Source organism: Petaurus breviceps, unplaced genomic scaffold, assembly GCF_028583685.1.
Source record: "Petaurus breviceps papuanus isolate PSGF00001 unplaced genomic scaffold, PetGlider_PUasm1.0 419, whole genome shotgun sequence".
NCBI classification, from domain to species: Eukaryota; Metazoa; Chordata; class Mammalia; order Diprotodontia; family Petauridae; genus Petaurus; species Petaurus breviceps.
In genome coordinates, this window is record NW_027186324.1 from 1,355,366 (window position 1) to 1,375,615 (window position 20,250).

Sequence of the window (20,250 nt, forward strand, 5' to 3'; positions counted from 1 at the left end):
AATATCTGATAGTGATAAGGGTATTTGACAGGCTTGATAAAGGGTTGCTATTATGGTATGAAGGGATTTGTATATGCATCGCTTTTATTACTAATTTGCACGAATCTTTTTATTTAAAAATTATGTTAAAGCTGATTTTTCCTAACCAGTTTGAGGGCAAGTAAATGTTATTAGAATTTTTTGAAAATTACAAAAATCAGTGACTCACAAAACATGAAACACCATAAAGTCAATGTCCTACCAAAGAGAAGCCTATCTTCTTCCCTTCACAGTTTCTCTTAAATTTAAAAAAAATGGCAAATGAAAGGAATATACAGTGACAGCATATCTCCAGGATGTCCGTATTCCAATCGATTCCAGAGGAATCATTCTGTGTTCCCTAAACGTTTGTATGGGTCTTTTCTTCTGTGACTATGGAGGTCCTTTATCAAGGGTGACCCAGGGTAGGGGACGGGACACTTAATATTTCAGAATTAGAAAATTTAATTCTGTGTCTCAATCAGATTTAGAGTTTTCTTGGTGTTGTTATTCTAAGAAGTAGTCAATAGCATCAAAAGCTCTCTACAATCTGACTGTCACCTACATTTCATAGTTATGAAATACTCTTCATTCACTATATTTCTGCCTAAGTGTCTTATTTGCTCTTCTCTAAACTCAACATTCCAGTTCCCCACTTTGAGTCTTTGCTAGGCTGCTCCCAAGTCTACAAGAAACTCTTTTATCTCCCCCACCTCTTAACATCCCTAAATTTCTTCAAAGTTCAGTTTCTTGGAAGCTTGCTATGATTTCCCAGGTTTTTAGAGTTCTCCCCTCCCTAAAATTATTTTAGGTTTATCTTTTTTGTAGGTTACATTCCTTCTGTGAAGGCAGTAACTCTTTTCTTTTACTTTCTTTCTTTTATTTATTTATTTTTTTTTGGTTATATGAGCATTTAGTATAATGCTTTGTACAAAAGTACATAATAAATGCTTAAAATTTATTCCCTGAATTGAGAGTGGACACAAACAAAGCATATTGCATTTGCCTTATAGTGGACCACTTGATAAACTGAGGAAAAGGGATATATTAAATTACTTATTCAAAAGTCATACCAGACATTAGTCACAGTCAAGATTAGAAAGAAACAATTTTACATTTGTTCTCTGGTTTAACAAGCAAATTCATTTGTATTTAATAAAAATGCCCATGTTTTACTGTTTCTGTTCTTATGGCAGTTTTGATAATTTATCCTATAAAGAGAATTTTGTTTTTTTTTTAATTTCTAATTCACTTAAAGAAAGGAAAATAATAAACCTGATGTGATAAATAAATTCATTCTTGGGAGTAGACTACCCACCCTTGGGAGGTGAATAAGTTCTTCCAGGGTGTCATTCAGTGAGTAACCTTTTCCACTTCACTAAATGGTTTTTCTGGCATCCATGAAAAGTTATTCACTGAATATGGATGGGCTATTTATTCCCAATGAGGACTTTAGTCACGATAGGACTGGTCGATCCATAAGTTCCTCTTATTTTAAATGAGATCAAATATCTCTAACATGATTCATCTGAGACGCTTCTGTACTAAATATATGTTTGAGATATTTATTAAGTGTTTCAGAATAGAAGAAAAAACAAGCAGCAATGATTACCATAGTGTAGGCTTTTAAAATCAAGAGGCAGGGAGTGGGATTTAGACAGATTGACTATTCAGTAGCTGCACTGATGATTTAAAATTTACCAGTACTTGATGGGAGCCCTCATTAACCACTCTAAGCTATTTGTAATAAATAAACTCTAATAATTTTTGTTCCTGTTATGCTTCATCATGCTGCCTTAATTCCTGGAAAATCCTCCTTGATTGTTTTGCTTAGCAAAGTATTTTTATTAATGTCCCTTTTTAACATTCTTCATGACCCCAGTAATAACCTAGACATTAAAAAGATTACATTTCCACTTTGAGTTCTTTACACAACATAGTATTTGGATTCTAATCAGATGTCTCTGAATCTGCATTTGAAACACTGGCACCTTGCTCTAATCTCTTATTTAAAAAAAACCCACAGTCATCTAAATTATATTACTCTTTACAAGGAAAAAATATGATGAGATAACATTGTGTTATAAGAAATAAAGTATTTGTAGAAACACCGACACATGCCATATGCAAACAAAAATATTCACGTTTTCTGGAGCCCTTAAAATTGATACATAATTTAATTTTTTTAATTATTACCATGATCACTTCCCATCCTACCCCTAAAAAGAAGCCTCTCTTATTTAAAGAATAAGTTCAGTAAAAACAACTGACATAATAATCACACCTCATTTTTACTGAGAGAAGTGAGGGTATTTCATCATCAGTACTGTGGAATCCAAATTAGACCTTGTGTAATATCTAAATAGTTATCTCCTTGGTATTTGCCTTCATATAATTGTCATTATTGCATATATTTTTCTAGTAGTTCTACTTTCATCTTGTCATCAGTTCATAGACTCTGAATATCATATATTCATATTTTTGTCTAGATATAATTTGACATTTATAATATACCACTACATATTACTTTTCATTTGTGTATACTTTATCCCACTTACCCCCCAAAAGATTATGAACTCATTGGAAGAAAAGACTATGCCATTTATCTTTGTATTAACAGAATCAACTCCCTAACTGAAATGAACCTGTATCAAAGTATACCTAAGAAATAATCATCTAGCCTTTCTTAAAGACCTTCAAGGAAGGAGACTCCAGTATTTATATAGGTAAATCTTTGAATTTATGTATAGTTTTAAGAAGTTTTTTCTGGCATTGTTTCCAAATTTTCCTCTTTGTTTTGTTTTGCTATGATTCTGCCCTCACAGTTAATTCTTATTGCACATGAAAACCCTCAAGGATATAAAAAACCACCATGTTACTCTCCAAGACTTCTCTTCTTATGGGGTGGCTAAGTGGCATAGTGAGTAAAGCACTGGCCCTGGAGTCAGGAGGACCTAAGTTCAAATCTGACCTCAGACACTAGACACACTTACAAACCATGTGATCTTGGGCAAGTCACAACCCTGTAATGGGAATGCAAATTTGGAAGATCTTCCCTGCCCCTAGGCTAAAGTGCACCTGGAGCCTGGGGTGGGAGGCTTGTTTTTCAGTAGATACTTTCTGATTGGCCAGTGGGTCCTAAAGGTTGTTACATTCTCTGAGTCAGGAGAAGGCTATATAAGCCCTGATGTGAGGCTTTGTTTTGGGGGCTCACTTTGAGAAGTGTTCTGTGATTTGATATGGATTCTGGGAAGCCGTTGTCCGGAGGCCCCCCCCCTTTGAAAAACCCAGATGTTGAAACCCAGATGTTGACTGGGTATGGATGTAATGGTTGGACCATTTGAAATCTGTCTACTTGATCTGTTTCTGTCTTGATAATTCTGAAGTTTGATAATTTGAAGTTGATAATTTCAAGTTCGGGGTGCTGACCTTTTCCCCCTGAACAAGGTAAACGATATATGTCTGACTGATTAAAGTAAGCTTGTTAACCCATTTTGAGTTGCTTTCCTTTAACAAAGCAGATCCAAGAACCTGTATGGGCAGCCACCCTGAGGAAACTTGGGGTGCTTGCTGCTACAAACCCCCAATTGCCCTGCTTTCCCCCCTGCAAAACAAAAATCCAACACACACACACACAGGGGCAGCTAGGTGGTACAGTGAGTGTGCACTGACCCTGGAGTCAGGAGGACCTGAGTTCAAATCTAGTCTCAGACACTTAACTCAAAAACTCGCTGTGTGACCTTGGGCAAGACACCTAACACCAATTGCCCTCCCCAAAAAAAAGGAAAAAAAAAGACTTCTCTTCTTTAGGGTAGATAATCAGAGTTTTATTAGAAAAAAATATTCTATAAAAGACAGACATGCTTATTTGTTAAAACACATAATGGAGTTAAAATCCACTTCTTTCAACTCATCTTCATATGACTCAAGATTCTTCATTTTGATTTCCTATTCATACTATCTACTTAATCACTATCCTCCTTAAACTGTAGCCCCCAGAACTGACAAGATTCCAGATGTGGTCAGATCAGCAAAAAACACAGAGAGACTATTACCATTTATTCATGTAAGCCAGGCTTCTCTTAATGCAGGTAAAGATCATATTAACTTTTTGGCTGCTACATTACACTACTTACTTATATTGACCTTTCATTCTGCTAGAACCCCTTGCCTTTTTGTTGTCAGACAAACTGCTATTTAATCATGTCTCCCCCATCTGTACTTATAAGGTTGATTTTTTGAACCAAAGTATAAGACTGGTATAAAGTATTTATCCCTACTAAATTTCATCCTTTCATATATAGCTCCATGTTCTCACCCCATGTTGTTTATTTCTTAGATACTGATTCTGTTTTCTTGGATCTTAAACATCTTGCCCAGATGAATAACTTCTGAATGCCAATTATGAGCATGGTATCTATGATTTTACCCAGTTGACTGATAAAAATTTTAAACACTGCAGAGCAAAGCCCAGATCCCTGGAACACTGCACTGGAGATCTGTTGACATTTACATGGAACTAATAAAAATTTATCTTTGATTTCAGCTATTTGATCAGTTAGAATTCCATCCTAATGTCTAGTCTGAATCTCTCTATATTCTCCACAAGAGTAGTATGAGATACTTTTGTCAAATATATTACTAAATTATAGGTTAACTATCACCACAGCACTCCTGTAATCTATAGTCTCATAATTTCATCAAAAAAAGGAAGTAGTCCAAAATATGAAATTAATTGTTCTTTTAGCTAAGATGTCTATTTGTATGAGAATTGCCACTTTCAGTTCTACAGATTCACTTAAGCATCTCTTTGATGATTTGTTCTTAAATTTTCCTTAATATTAAAGTCAAGTTCACTGGCCTAGAGTTTTCAGGCCCTAATTTCTCTTTGTTATGCCGTGTCAATCACATCAAACTTCATGATCCCATTTGGGATTTTCTTGGCAAAGATACTGTAGTGGTATGCCATTTCTTTCTCCTGATCATTTTACAGATGAGAAAACTGAGGCAAAAAGAATTAAGTGACTTTCCTAACGTCACACAGCTACTAAGTGTCTGGGATAAAATTTGAACTCATGAAGACGAGTCTTTGTGACTTAAGGCTTTGCACTCTACCCACTATGCCACCTAGGTGCAGGTTCTAAACTACTAAATTTTATGAAAATTGTGATATTATTTTCCCTTCTTCAGACTTACAGTGCCTCTTTATTCTTTATAATCTTTCTAATATTGACAATGGCTCAGTGATAACTGAAAGAACTGCTAGTTCTATTAATAGCTCCTTATTTATTCTGGGTGCCCCTGTTAATATATGCTCTTTTCAAGTGCAAAGATTATTCTCCCTGGCAGAGAAATACTTAAATGGTATGATGGCAAATTGAAACCCATATCTTCTTAGCCTGTGCAGTTTTTTCCTGTGACTTCTAATAAAGTCTTTGCAGGAGGTCCACCTAATGTACTCTAAGCCTTCACTTTCTCTTGTATATTGTGAGATTATTGGTGGACATCTCTGACTCTCCAACTGTCAGTTTTTTGCCTCACCAAATTTTCTCTTCTTCTCATACAATTCTTTATTGGCATCTTTTATTCCTTATTATCTTCAAAATTCTTTTATGGTTTTATATTGCAGCCTGCTCACAACCTCCATGTACCTTTTTCCATTGCTTTCTAACTAATATCCATTTTTAAGTCTTCAGATACAATTCAGTAGCATTTCTCATTGTTGTACAACACAACAGGTAGAATGTTGACATTAAAAGGATGAGCCTTTACTTTCAAAGGAAGCTTGCAAGTCATTAAATATTTTTCTTCTTTCTTAAAAGAAATCCTACCTGTTCTCCTCCTCTTAAGCTATTCTGGGACCAAAATATTTACCATCCATCTTTGTGATTTGCACCAAATATAAATACTAAAGAACAAGCTTTCCAGATTGTCCATCTAAATGTATGTCACAATTTGTACGGTATTTGTTCCTCATCAAATTTGTCTTTCTGATCTGAATAATCAGGCCAAATTCCTCTGAACAATTATAAATTTCTTCCTGGAATCTCTGAAATTACCACAATATCATACACAAATAGGAGTATCTCACCACCCATTAGACTTCACTCAGAGCATGAATTCTACACAGGATCTCTTCCATCAAGCGACTCCACATTTGTTGAATGTGCATTTCCCTGTTCTATGTTTCACTTGGTTTATGATTAGAGGATCATTGCACATGGGTACTTAGTTTTGGTGTGGCTTATTGTTGTTGTTTTTTTTGCTTGTCATATCTCCCAAATAATCTTGAGTGATTTTGTTCAACAAGATACTTTGTTCAAAAACAGTCTATAAGGCATCATTTATGCCGACTCAAATGCTTCACTATAATCAAGAAATAATAAACTCAGGGGAATCTTGCATTCTTATACCTTTCAGTTAATTATTAAATTGTAAATACATGGTCTATTCCTAATTATGACTCATTTTTTATTCATGCCCTCAATCCATCAATATATGTCTTTCATAAAGAATTTGTTTATATGGAAGAATAGACATACAGTTCAGAGAGTAGTAACATTGTTTTCTTGGTCACTTTATTTTATGTTTTGGTTTTTACAATGTTAAAGATATATTTTGTGCCTTTTTTGTCTTTCCTTGCTTCAGATCCATCATATATTTATCCCACAATCCCATAACAATTATGTTGTTTCCAGCACAGACATCCTTTAGAATTACTTTGTTCAATTTGGACTTTTTTGCTTCCTTTTTTGACTTTAGTGGTATTATCTTTCTTATAGGAAGAGGATGGTCTGAAGGCAACTTGTTAAATTTTCAGTGTGAATATTGACACCTCAGAAATAAACAAATACTAAAAATTAAAGCTTGTTATATTGTTTTGTTGACTTCCTAGATGTAAGATATGGAGAAAATGTTACTAATGTAGATTAAATTTTCGAGTGTGTCTTGTGGTATTTTGTTCATTGTCAATTGTTAAACACTTACCACCACACCCTTGCCTATAGGTACATCTAGTACTATTATAGTATGATTAAGCATGGGGGCTTCACTGTTTTTAATTAAAAAACAACAAAATTATGTTTATAAATCTTTGTCCACTTTTCTTCCATTAGTCGTCCTTCCATTTTTGCCCTTAAAAGCTCTGTGTAAGATTTTGACCTTGTTAGATTTCAGGCAAAGCTTTCTCCAAATGGCTTTAACCCTACCATCTACTCCATATCCCGTCTTGACAGTTTGCCATGTATACCAGAAACCATTTCCTAAAGGTTTTACCCCTAGAACTTCTGATATAGGACTTGATGCCCTGATTGCTGATTTCCTCAACTGACCCATTATTTAAGAAAAATCTCAGTCATACTTTACCTCACACCCCATTTTGTTTCCATATTCTGAACAACTTTGCTAAGAAACAAAAACTTTCTAGCTAGATCAGAAGTCACGACTTCAAGATTTTAATACCTTCATCTCTCCAGTTTCCACTCCGGGGACTGCTATACTGATTGGTGACTATGCCACATGACCATCAGCCGACCTATCCCTTTCCTTCCTCTTCTTTATGACCACAGTTACCATTCCTATAATATTAATGAACAAACAGCTCATCTTAATTGCTATACCCTATGGGAGAGGAAAATGTATTTATGATTTTATTATTTATACAATCTCCTTAAAGTCAGGGATTATCGTTGCTTTAGTATTTGTAACATAGTGGTTAGTGCAATTCTTGGCCCAATAAATGCTCACTGATTTTCTCTGTTCTATGAGATAATACTAGTCATAATCATCCAGCATCTGTCTGCATAAGATTTTTCAAAGACATTTGTATTTTAACTCAATGTTACCTTTGGCATCCATTTCTCTCTTTTTGACACATAAGCAAAATGTTTTCTTACTAATGCAATTTCTGAAGTCTTTTGGACTCCTTGTTCTGCAGTTACTTTACATTAATTAAACTTAAGCCTGAAATTATTGTAATCAATGTTGATATAATTTCTGTTGTTCATTTTCCACTTTTTTTAAATTAATTTTTTTGTTTCCTTTTAGTTTACAAGATTCAATTCCACAATTCCTTGAGTTTCACATTTTGTCCCCCTCCCTACCCTCCCCCCCCATGGGGGCATTCAGTCAAGTATAGGATCTTTAAATACTTTCACATTATACATTAGTCAGGTTATAAGGAAGGATTGTACCAGCTGGAATAAAAAATGATAAAGAGGACATAAAACCAGATAAGAGAAGGAAAAAGATCAGGTATTTTGCTTCCACCTGGATATAAACTTAGTTCTTTCTAGTTCTTTCTCTGGATGCACATATTTCTCTCCATCATAAGTCTTTTGGGATTGACTTATATCACTCCATTGCTGAGAAGAGTCCAGTCTATCAAAGTTGGTCATCACACGTACGTTGTGTCTGTAATTGTGTACAAATTTCTCCAGGTTCTACTCTTCTCACTCAGCATCAGTTTGTAGAAGCCTCTCCAAGTAAATATGAAGACCCTCTGCTCCTCGTTTCTTACATCACAATAGTATTCCATAACATGCATATATCACAACCTGTTCAACCATTGGCCAATTGATGGGCACTCCTTTAATTTCCAATTCCTTGCCACCACAAAAAGAGCTGCTATAAACATTTTGTACATATGGGTCTTTCTCCCACTTCTATGATCTCTTTGGGATATAACCCTAGGAGTGGAATTGCTGGATCAAAGGCTATGAAAGTACTTATAGCCCTTTGGGCATAATTCCAGATTCCTCTCCAGAAAGGTTGGATCAGTTCACAATTCCACCAGCAATGCATTTGTGTTTCAATTTGCCCACATCCTCTCCAGCATTTGTCATTTTCCTATTATGTCATCTTAGCCAATATGACTGATGAGATGTGGCACCTCACAGTTATTTTGATTTGCATTTCTCTAATCAATAGTTAATTAGAGCATTTCTTCATGTGCTCATAGATATCTTTAATTTCTCTGAAAACTGCCTGTTCATATCCTTCCATGATTTATCAATTGGCAAATGACTTGTATTCTCATAAATTTGACTCAATTCTCCATATATTTTAGAAATGAGTCCTTTGTCAGAGACATAGGTTGTAAAAATTCTTTCCCAATTTCTCACCTCCCTCTTAATCTTGGTTACACTGGCTTTGTTTGTACAAAAGCTTTTCAATTTCATGTGGTCAAAATTATCCATTTTACATTTTATAATATTCTCTAATTCTTGTTTAGTCATAAAGTCTTTACCTCTCCACAAATCTGACAGGCAAACTATTCCTTGTTTTCCAAGATTGCTTACAGTATCAACCTTTATACCTAGATCATGCACCTGTTTAGACTTCATTTTCTTATATGGCATTAGATAATGGTCTATGCCCAGTTTCTGCCATACTATATTCCAGTTTTCCCAGAAGTTTTTGTCAAATAGTGAGTTCTTATCCCCAAAACCAGGGTCTGGGGGTTTATAAAACAATAAATTACTATAGTCATTGACTTCTAAATCTCATGTGCCAAAGCGATTCCATTGATCCCCTCCTCTATTCCTCAGCCAGTACCAAGTAGTTTTGATGCCTGCTGCTTTATAATACAAATTGAAATCTGGCATAACTAGTCCACCTTCCTAGCATTCCTTTTCATTAATTCCCTTGATTTTCTGGACCATTTTTCTTCCAAATTAATTTTGTTACTATTTTTTTTCCAGCTCTATAACATCGTTTTTTGGGGAAATTAATTGGTATGGCAATAAATATATAATTTAATTTAGGTAAAATTGTCATTTTTATTATATTAGCTCCACCCAGCCATGAGCAATTGATATTTTTCCAATTAGTTAGATCTGACGTTATTTGTGTGAAAAGTGTTTTTTAGTTGTGGTTATATAGTTCCTGGGCTTTTGGCAGGTAGGTTCCAAAATATTTTATAATATCTACAGTAACTTTAAATGGGATTTCTCTTTCTATCTCTTGCTGTTGAATTTCATAGGAAATATATAGGAATGCTGAGGATTTATGTGGGTTTATTTTATATCCTGCAACTTTGCCAAATTTATTTATTGTCTCAAGTAATTTTTTACTTGATTCTCTAGGATTCTCTAAGTATATCATTATATCATCTGCAAAGAGTTTTTTTTATAGCTTGGTATCTTCTTTGCCTAATTTGATTCCTTTGATTACTTTTTCTTCTCTAATTGCTACTGCTAACATTTTTAGTAAAAGATTGAATAAGAGGGATGAAAGTGGACACCCTTGTTTCACCCCTGATCTTATGAAAAATGCTTTTAGCTTCTCCCCATCACATATAATACTTACTGATGGCTTTAAATAGATGTTACCTATTATTTTAAGGAAGGCTCCATTTATTATTATACTTTCTTAATGTTTTTAATATGAATGGATGTTGTATTTTGTCAAAAGCCTTTTCTTCATCTATTGAGATGATCATGTGGTTTCTGCTAGTTTTATTGTTGATATGATCAATTATACTGATGGTTTTCCTAATTTTAAACCATCCTTGCATTCCTGGAATAAATCCTACCTGATCAAAGTGTATTATTCTTGAGATAAGTTGCTGTAGTCTTTTTGCTAGTATTTTATTTAGAATTTTTGCATCTATATTCATGAGGGAAATTGGTCTATAATTTTCTCTCTCTGTTTTATCTTTTCCTGATTTAGGTATCAGTACCATACTTGTGTCATAAAAAGAATTTGGTAGGATTCCTTCTTCACTAATTTTCCCAAATATTTTGTAGAGTATTAGAATTAATTGTTCTTTAAATGTTTGATAGAATTCACTAGTGAATCTGTCTGGCCCTGGAGATTTTTTCCTAGGGAGTTAACTGATCATTTGTTCAATTTATTTTTCTGAGATGGGATAATTTAAGTAATTTACTTCCTCTTCAGTTAATCTGGACAACTTGTATATTTGTAAATATTCATCCATTTCCCTACAATTGTCAAATTTATGTTCATACAATTGGGAAAATAATTGGTTTTCTTTTCTTTCTTTTTTATCATATAGACTAAAGGTCTACCAATTTTGTTGGTTTTTTCATAAAACCAGCTCTTGGTTTTATTTATTAATTCAATAGTTTTCTTAATTTCAAATTTATTAATCCCTCCTTTGGTTTTCAATATTTCTAATTTAGTATTTAATTGGGGATTTTGAATTTGTTCTTTTTCTAGGTTTTTCAATAGCATTCCCAATTCGTTGACCTCCATTTTCTCTAATTTAAACATCTGTGCACTCAGGGATATAAAACTTTCCCTAAGAACTGCCTTTAATGTATCCCACACATTTTGATATGTTGTCTCATTATCATTCTCTTGAATGAAATTACTAATTGTTTCTTTAGTTTCTTGTTTGGCCCACTCATTCTTTAGGATTAAATTGTTTAATTTCCAATTAGTTTTTGGTCCATCTTTCCCTGGCCCTTTATTGCATATCATTTTTATTGCATCATGATCTGAGAAGGATGCATTTAATATTTCTGCCTTACTGCATAGAATTGTGAGGTTTTTATGCCCTACAATGTGGTCAATTTTTGAGTATGAGCCATGAACCACTGAGAAGAAAGTATATTCCTTTTTATCCCCATTCATTTTTCTCCAGAGATCTATCATACGTATCCTCTCTAAAATCCTGTTCACCTCCTTAAATTCTTTCTTGTTTATTTTGAGCTTGCATTTATCAAGTTCAGAGAGGGAAAGATTAAGGCCTCCCACTCTTATAGTTTTGCTATCTATTTCTTCCTCTAATCCCTTTACCTTCTCCTCTAGGAATTTGGATGCCACATCACTTGATGCATATATGTTAAGTAATGATATTGCTTCATTCTCGATGGTGCCTTTTAACAGGATATAGTTTCCTTCCTTATCTCTTTTAATTAAGTCACATTTTACTTTTGCTTTATCTGAGATAAGAATTGCTACCCCTGCTTTTTATACTTTAGCTGAGGCATGATATATTTTACTCCAACCTTTTACCTTTACCTTGTGTGTATCCCTCTGTTTCAGATGTTTTTCTTATAAACAGCATATTGTAGGATTATGATTTCTAATCCATTCTGCTATCCATCTCTGTTTTATGGGAGAGTTCATTCCATTCACATTTACAGTTATGATTGTTATCTGTTTCTTTCCCCCCATCCTATTCCCACCCCTGTTAATGTTCATATTTTCCCTCCCTTCTCCCTCCCCCTCATTAATAGTTTTCCTTTTGACCACCGTCTCCCTCACTGTTTCCTTATCAGCCCGCCTCTCTTTTCCTCCCCTTTCCCCTTCTTCCCTCCCTACAAACCACTCCTACCCACCTCCTACTGCCTGTAGGATATTTTTATACTTAATGAAGAATGTTATTTCTTCTTTGCACCATGAGTGACAGGAATAAATCTCATGGGAAGCTCCTCTCCCTCCTCTCTTTTCCTCTAAAATGATACTTTTTGCATTCTTCTACATAAAGTCCTATGCTTAATTGGTTGTTATTCCCTCCTTGTATCAGAACCTATGAGGGAAAAGCTCATATGCTTCCCAACTCCCTCCCTTTTTTTCCTCTGCTATACAGTTTTTATGCCTCTATGTGTTGCATAATTTACCCTTTTCCACTTCATCCATTCCCTTTTTTCCATTGCAGTCCCTTTGTAGCCCTTAATAAGAATTTTTTAAATGTCATTTTGTGTATTTTATACTCATACCCTCTACTTTTCTATAACCAGTTTGCTCTTATAAAATAACTGTGTGTGTGTGTGTGTTCTCCTTGTTTACCTTTCTAAGTCACTGTTGCATCTAGTAATTGGACGTTGAAAATTCCATTGATTTCTTGCTTTTTTATGAAGAATGTGTGGAACTCTGTTATATTGTTGAATGACCATCTCTTTGCCTGGAAGAATATTCTCAGTCTCTCTGGGTATGTGATCCTTGGTTGTAACCTGAGCTCTTTTGCCTTCCAGAAAATTGTATTCCACTGCTTCCGATCTTTAGGTGTAGAGGCTGCCAAATCCTGTGCAATCCTCACTATGGACCCTCGATATATGAATTGTTTCTTTTTGGCCACTTAAAATATTTTCTCTTTTATCTGGTAGTTCTGGAGTTTGGCCACAACATTTCAAGAACTTTTCAGTTTGGGATCTCTTTCAGCAGGTGTCCAGTGGATTCTCTCCATTCCTATTTTACCCTCAGGTTCTACTATCTCAGGGAAGTTTTCCTTCATGAGCTCTTGGAGAATGTTGTCCAGGCTCATTTTTTTCATCATAATTTTCTGGTAGGCCTATGATTTTCAGATCATCTCTCCTGAATCTGTTTTCCAGGTCAGTTATTTCTTCTTTGAGGCATTTTACCTCTTTTTCTAATTTTGCATTCTTGTTGTTTTGCTTGATGAATTCTTGGTTCCTCATAGAGTTATTTGTTTCCATTTGCTTAATTCTCGTTTTCACCAAATCATTTTCCTTGGTTAATTTTTGGAGCTCCTTTTCCATATCCTATATTTTTTCTTTTTAGAGAGATGTTTTCCTCATTATAATGTTTTTCTAATTCTGCTATTTTGGTTTTGAGAGAATCGTTCATTTTGTCTTCTATCTCTCTCATTTTGTTTTCAAAATTCCTTTTGATCTCATCTAGGAGAGCCTTCTGTGCTTGGGACCCATTCCCTGTTGATGTTTCAGCTTTGGGTGTGGAGTCCACATTGTCTCCCTCTGAGGTTGATTCCTCCTTCTGAGGGCAGTAGGATTCCAGAGTTTTTGTCTTTGTAGTCTTCTTTCTACCCATTTTGAAGCAGGGTCCTAGACACACCCTTCCTCTCGGATCCCAAGCCTTTACTGTAGAGGGTTTTGCCCAGGGGCAATAGTTACTATGTTTTGGGGGTCAGAGGTGGGGTTTGGAGCAAGTGAGGTTCACTCTGTCATCCTGGTTTGTGGAGGTCCTGAAAGGGGCTTTTTTTTTTTAATTTCTGGGCTATGACGTGGTAGCCCCAGGAGTGTTTGCTGTCGAGGACAGGGGCCCCGGTATTTGGTTCTTACCTTGCTCTTTCCAGTCCCAGCCCTTTGGTGATAGGCCTGGAAGTGGCCCTTGTGGTTGGTAGGAAGACTTGTCCTCCGAGTTGATCAGGCCCCTTTCCAGCCTGTGTCTGCCGGCCGTGCCGCGCCTTCCCGGCCTGCCTCTGTGTCTGAGGCCCCGCTGCACCGTGCCTCCTGGACTGCCTCCCATTTTCCACTTTTGAACATCCATTACTTGTTCAAATAATTAAGCCTAAATGCTTTTATATAGGTCATGCACGTTGTCTCTTTTTTCCTTCTTCCTTCCTTTCTTTTTCACTTCCTTTTTTTTTATAATTCTGATCTTAGCTTAAACAGATTAATAGTCTCTCTATAGAGACCAAAAATTCCCAGATGACTTGGATATCTATAATAAGTCTTTTTCTATGTATGTATATATAGATTTATTTCTTTTTTAAGCAGTCGCGGTTAGGTAACCCGCTCAAGGTGACACAGCCGGTTATTTCTGGGTGTGAGTGCGGAGTGTCTGAGCCCGGCATTCGATCTCCCGGTCATCCTAACACTAGAGCTGGTGCTCCTACTCACTGAGACACCTGGCCAACCCTAAGCAATCGGGGTTAAGTAACTTGCTCAAGGTGACACGGCCAGGTGTTTCTGGGTGTGGTGCTGTGTCTGAGCCCGGATTCGATCCCCAGGTCATCCTGACACTGGAGCCGGTGCTCTTACTCGCTGCGCCTCCTGGCCACCCCTAAGCAATTGGGGTTAAGTAACTTGCTCAAGGTTACACGGCCAGGTGTTTCTGCGTGTGGTGCTGAGTGTCTGAGCCCGGGATTCGATTTCCAGGTCGTCCCAACACTGGAGCCGGTGCTCTTACTCGCTGTGCTACCTGGCCACCCCTAAGCGATTGGGGCTAAGTAACTTGCTCAAGGTGACATGGCCAGGTGTTTCTGGGTGGGTGCTAAGTGTCTGAGCCCGGGATTCGATCTCCAGGTCATCCCGACAGTGGAACTGGTGCTCTTACTCACTTGGCTACCTGGCCACCCCTCTTTTTCTGTATATTAAAAAACATTTTCTTCACAATGTTATTTGGTGATCTATGTAGCAAGTGTTCTTAATCAAAAGTTACGGCCTTTTGTGTAATCTACAAGTCCCTGGACTTTTACATTCCTTCGTCTTGAACCATGATTTCCTATATATTTCTCCGCTTCCCTATCTTTCCACCAGAGTCACCAAATATATTTATTGAATTTGGAGAATCTTACCAAGTACCATGTAGAATTTCACTCCTTATCCTTACCAACTAGTGCCAATGCTCCTGCAATTCTTTACAGAGTGGTCCTATTTTCAAATACTTGAGAGGAATGAAAAATTCAGAGATAGAGTTTCTGGGTAATTTATAATCAATTTTTTAATTGGGTTAGCTGATAATCAATAAATAGATGGTCAGCAGCTTCTCTTGGAAACCAAAGAGAAAACCATGGAGATTCCTGAATGCTTAAATACCTTTAGAAAAGTGGGTGCCCTGACAGATGAAAAATTAACCTTGATTGGTGAATAATTAAGGAGGGGGTGGATTACAAATGAGAACTTGGTTTGATCTCTAGACTCAGTCTAGCAATTTGAACAAAGGAATTCATCTCTACCCAGACCACTGTGGTTGGTTTTTCCCTTCATGAACTTAAACTATAATGGGGGGCTTCAAGGGCATAAACTTAATGCTTTTGGGCTAGAATTCACATAGATTAGTTTACTCTCTAAATAGAAGTGAGGTTTACAAGTTTGGTAGAGTCCTGCCCAAAATCAAGCAGCATTTGGAGGATTTCGGCAATCTCATCTATCAACGTGTCCTTCAAAGAATGACTGCCTTATAGAGGTCAGTCCCTGAATGAGGAAATAGAGAGAAAAAGCCTGGATTCTAATATAATAGTTGGCTATTAATATAATAGAAAATAATTCATACTTATCTTAGTAGTGTTACATGATGATCAAATATCTCATTAACTAATATTTCTTTTGCCTTTGTCTCATAATAAAGCCCATTTTGCTAGCCAGTTTTTATTCTTCATATCTCTAAGGAGAATCTGTGAGTCATATTCCACTTAGTTGCAATTTTCTTCTTTTGTCTGTTTTTATCACAAGCAAGTCAAAATTAATGTGACTTAGCATACTCAGTAATATATATTCCCATATTTAGAATACAGTTAAATCAAAACTCATAGATCTTTTAAAAACTATGAGATTCTTAGTTCCCTTTGCCTCCCTTTTCTGACAGTCTACTACAGTCAATGGAAAAGTAGAAGGATTGAGAATGTTTTTAAATTTTTGTGTTTCATCACCACGTGGCCATTCTACTAATGATGTGTCTCTCTGAAGTTGTGTGGGTTGGTCCCCAGAAAACAAAGTCTATTGCTGAGGTTAGATTCAAACCTTTCTGGAACAGTACTAACATTATAGCTGAAGAAATTGCAGTAACACCCAGCCAAGCCATGCTAAATGTGGAAATGTACTACAGCTATTCATCAAAGAATGAGTCCAAGATACAGGAAATTGACCCCATCTAGCAGAGATGTTATTCCACAAGAAGAGCCCAGTCACTGGGCTGCCTACCCCAAGCAGCAGCTGCCAGCAACAGATGATTTTTGCTATGTAAAATAAACTTCCTTTATTCCATCCTGCTATTGAACGTAAACTAAGAGTGTTCTGGAGTAAGGATTGTTCCTAACAACATACAGTTCTTTTAAAAATCTAAGTTGGTCCATGTGTGTACGTGTGTGCGGGTGTGTGCATGCATGCGTGTGTGTTGTGCAAGTGAGTTCGAGGCTGAAGAGGGGAAATCAAGAAGTGCCAGGGGGCGTTCCAGAAGCCTCTCTGGCCTAGCCAGCACCATGTCATGCAGGTCGGGTCGAGTTGATACCAGGAGCCAAGCCAAAGATGATATCAAGAGAGCCATGGCGGCCATCAAGAAAAGTACGCATATGGGAGAAGAAATGGATGATTGTAGGCAACATGTCCCTACAGATCTATAAGTGGGTCCCCGATACAGAACCGAAGATAGATGACAAAAATAAAAGCAAGAAGCAGGGTAAAGATGAGAAGTGCAGGTGCGAAGTGACCACTCCAGAGAACAGTTCATCCCCAGGGATGATGGAAATGCGCTATGACAGAAGGCACCAGAGCTCCTTAGCCGATATGTCACCAATTAAGCAAAACAACCGCAACTCTAGTCGGATGCCAGAACCGAACTCGGCAGCACAAGGGGACAGCCCTGAAGCAAAGTTCGACAAGGTCCATGCAGAGCCTACAGAGTAAATTGGATCAGAAGTGGAGTCATAGCAGTGGTTACAGAACTTACCAGAGAGTGCTGTGCCAAAACATGGGATGCTTAGTCTTCTTCTGAAATGTCTATTGTAATGAGACTTCTGCTTTTGGACCATTGGAAGGGCTCTGCTTCTGTCCCCGAGGACCTGCTGAGGGCTTGAGTTTACAATATGCGCGGGGCAGTGACCACAATAGCTGTTCAATTCTAGTGGCTTTTAGCTGGCCTTGCTTTCTGCTTGGTCATGAATTAAACTTGCCTCAGGAAGGCATAAATCTTTGGTCGAGGAGATTTTGCACAGTCCAGTTAGAATTCTGTTATGGAGTGATTCCAATAGGACTAGTGATGTTTTTGCTGAAATTAGCTCTTTTTGAAAAAACAAATTAAATTGCAAATGTCTCTAAAAAAAATCTAAGTTGGTTGATGAGTTCCCTTTGGATCTATATTAGTCTTTTCACACAACTCCTGGTTTTCTCTTCCCTGAAACTGTTTCCCTTGTGTCTTCAGACTTTCATTTCATTAGAGGGTCCCCAATCCCTCCTGGGTTCATCTCTACTCTAAAATGTATTCAGTGGCATCCTATGTGTCCTTCCTCTGAAATATTTAAAAGTCTGATTTCCAAAGATTTAAGGAGAATGTCAGACTATGCCTGAAAATCCTTTCTTTCTACATCATAAACTCTAGAAGAAGTACATGGTCACTTCTCCCAGGTTTGTCATTTAGACCCCAGCAACCGATTCCTCTTTCCTCATGGTATGTTATTAGATTTAATGCTTTTGGTCGAGGGAAAGTCCCAGAAGATGTCTGTGTATCTGAAATCCCCCATCACCATATAGCATCTCTCTATGCCAGATTTGTGATATATTTCCTAAACTTCTTGTCTACTCATTCTTTCTGCCATTAGTCTGTTATATATTACAAAAACAAAACCATGTACACACGCAAACACACATACATATCACATACATCTATATATACACAACCTACATATAGACCTACATACATATATGTGCATGTGTATGTATATGGAAGGATAGGTATATGTGTGTATGCCTAATATGTGTATAAATATGTTTCTATACGTGTGAGTTTTATATGTATATATGTGTGTAAAATTTATGGAATAAAATAAGCTTTTCATAACAGAGCAATTAAAACGATTATATTACATATTGTCATGAAATATACAATGCTACTTAGATCTGAAAAGCTATTACCAAGTGATATTAAGACAACAGTTTCATTATCATTCCCTTGACTGCCAGGGTTGGCATACCACTTCAAAGAAACTTATGTTGTTCATTTTTTCAGTCATATCTGATTCTTTGTGACACTGTGCAACATAAAAAGTCAGGCTCTTCTATCCTAAAGGGAATCCCTTAGATGACTTGGTGCCAATTCTGAATCTCTACTTGAAGATGCCCCAGTCTAGAACTCCCAAAAAGAGAGGGTATCATCTCAGCTAAGACCTCTAAAAGGTCAAAGATTGGGTATCACCATTCTGTGGGGCTTCAGGGAAAGTGCTGGTAGGCCAAGGAAAACTCAGAGGGCAGTGGTAGGCTACAAAGTCTGATGCTGGCCTTAGCATTGGAACATGCTATAGGCTAGAGAATAAGTACCTCATGTACTTTACTATTAATGAACCTGACCCATGATGGACAGTGACTATGAAGGGGTTGGGGGGGGGAGCATTGATATCAGCATCTGCTCTCTGGCTTGAGTTTTCCTGATTCTGTTTCTACTCCTCATTAACATTTTGAATTGGATTGAACTGCAAGGATCTGTCATCATCCATTACTTGTACAAGCTCTTTCTTTCTGCAGTGGGAGAATCAAAGCCTGTAACTGCTAATCTTCATTCTTTTACACACTTGGACATTTCTTCAGGGGTTATTTCATCACTTCTTGTCTTTTGGAGTATTTCTTTGCTTTTGCTTCTTTGTTTAGTTTTTTATTCTCCTCTACTGTGCTGCTCATACCAGATGTCTCCTATCCCTAAAGTCAGTGTTCTCCAGCTATGACCCTAAGACCATTTAAGTGATAGAAAGTCCTTTAGAAGAGTGTTCTCCAAATATTTTTGATCATGCCCTCCATCAGTAAAAATTTCACCATCCTCCCATTGTGTTTCTATTATAAATTATGTAAATGCACTACTATATTAAAAATATGCACTATATAAAATCCACACAAAATATTTTTTTAAAAGATGAAATACAGCTCCTTTGACCCTAGAGTAAATAGGGAGCTACTAGAGTTTAAAAGGAACATTTAAAAAGTTTAAAAAGGAATGCATTTTAGAAAAATCTTCATCCTAGGTATCTGGTTGTTTGCAAATATTACCATTTCTCTTTCCATAATATCTCTTGAATCTGTCTTTTTCTCTCTATTAACATAGCCTTGTTCTCTTTATATCACCTTTTCCCTAGACTATGACAAAAGCTTCCTAATTGATCTCCTTGTCTCATCACTTATTCTAATCAATCTTCTATCCAACTGCCAAAGTAATTCTCCTAAAGCTCAATTCTGACCATGTTACCCCCCACTACTAAGTAAACTACAGTGGCTCCTTATTGACTTTAACATCAAGTATTACATCATCTTAATTTTATCCTTTTAAAATTTTATTTCTGTATGTTTCATAATATACATAATCATTAGAACAGTCGCTTATTTGCAGTTCACACATAAAACAATTTCACCAAAATGATTGTTCAACCAAAAATATGTAGGCACCACTGTTTAAATAGTCAAAATATGTCCACATCCTTATATAAATACATACATATTTAGGGAGCTCTCACTCCTCAAGTCTCTGTAATAAAGTTGTTGATGAATGCTGAACTATTAATTTTGTTCTTTGTGCTACTTCAACTCCTTGTATCACATTAATCCTTTGACTTTGGCTTTTATTTGTTAAATAAGGGAATCTAAA

General features: G+C 36.4%; 1 pseudogene; it reads left to right on the top strand.

Annotated features, from left to right (window-relative positions):
* The first annotated feature begins 16,792 nt into the window (after window positions 1-16,792).
* LOC138171155 (B-cell CLL/lymphoma 7 protein family member A pseudogene) lies at window positions 16,793-17,336 on the top strand (annotated as a pseudogene).
* The last annotated feature ends 2,914 nt before the right edge of the window (window positions 17,337-20,250 follow it).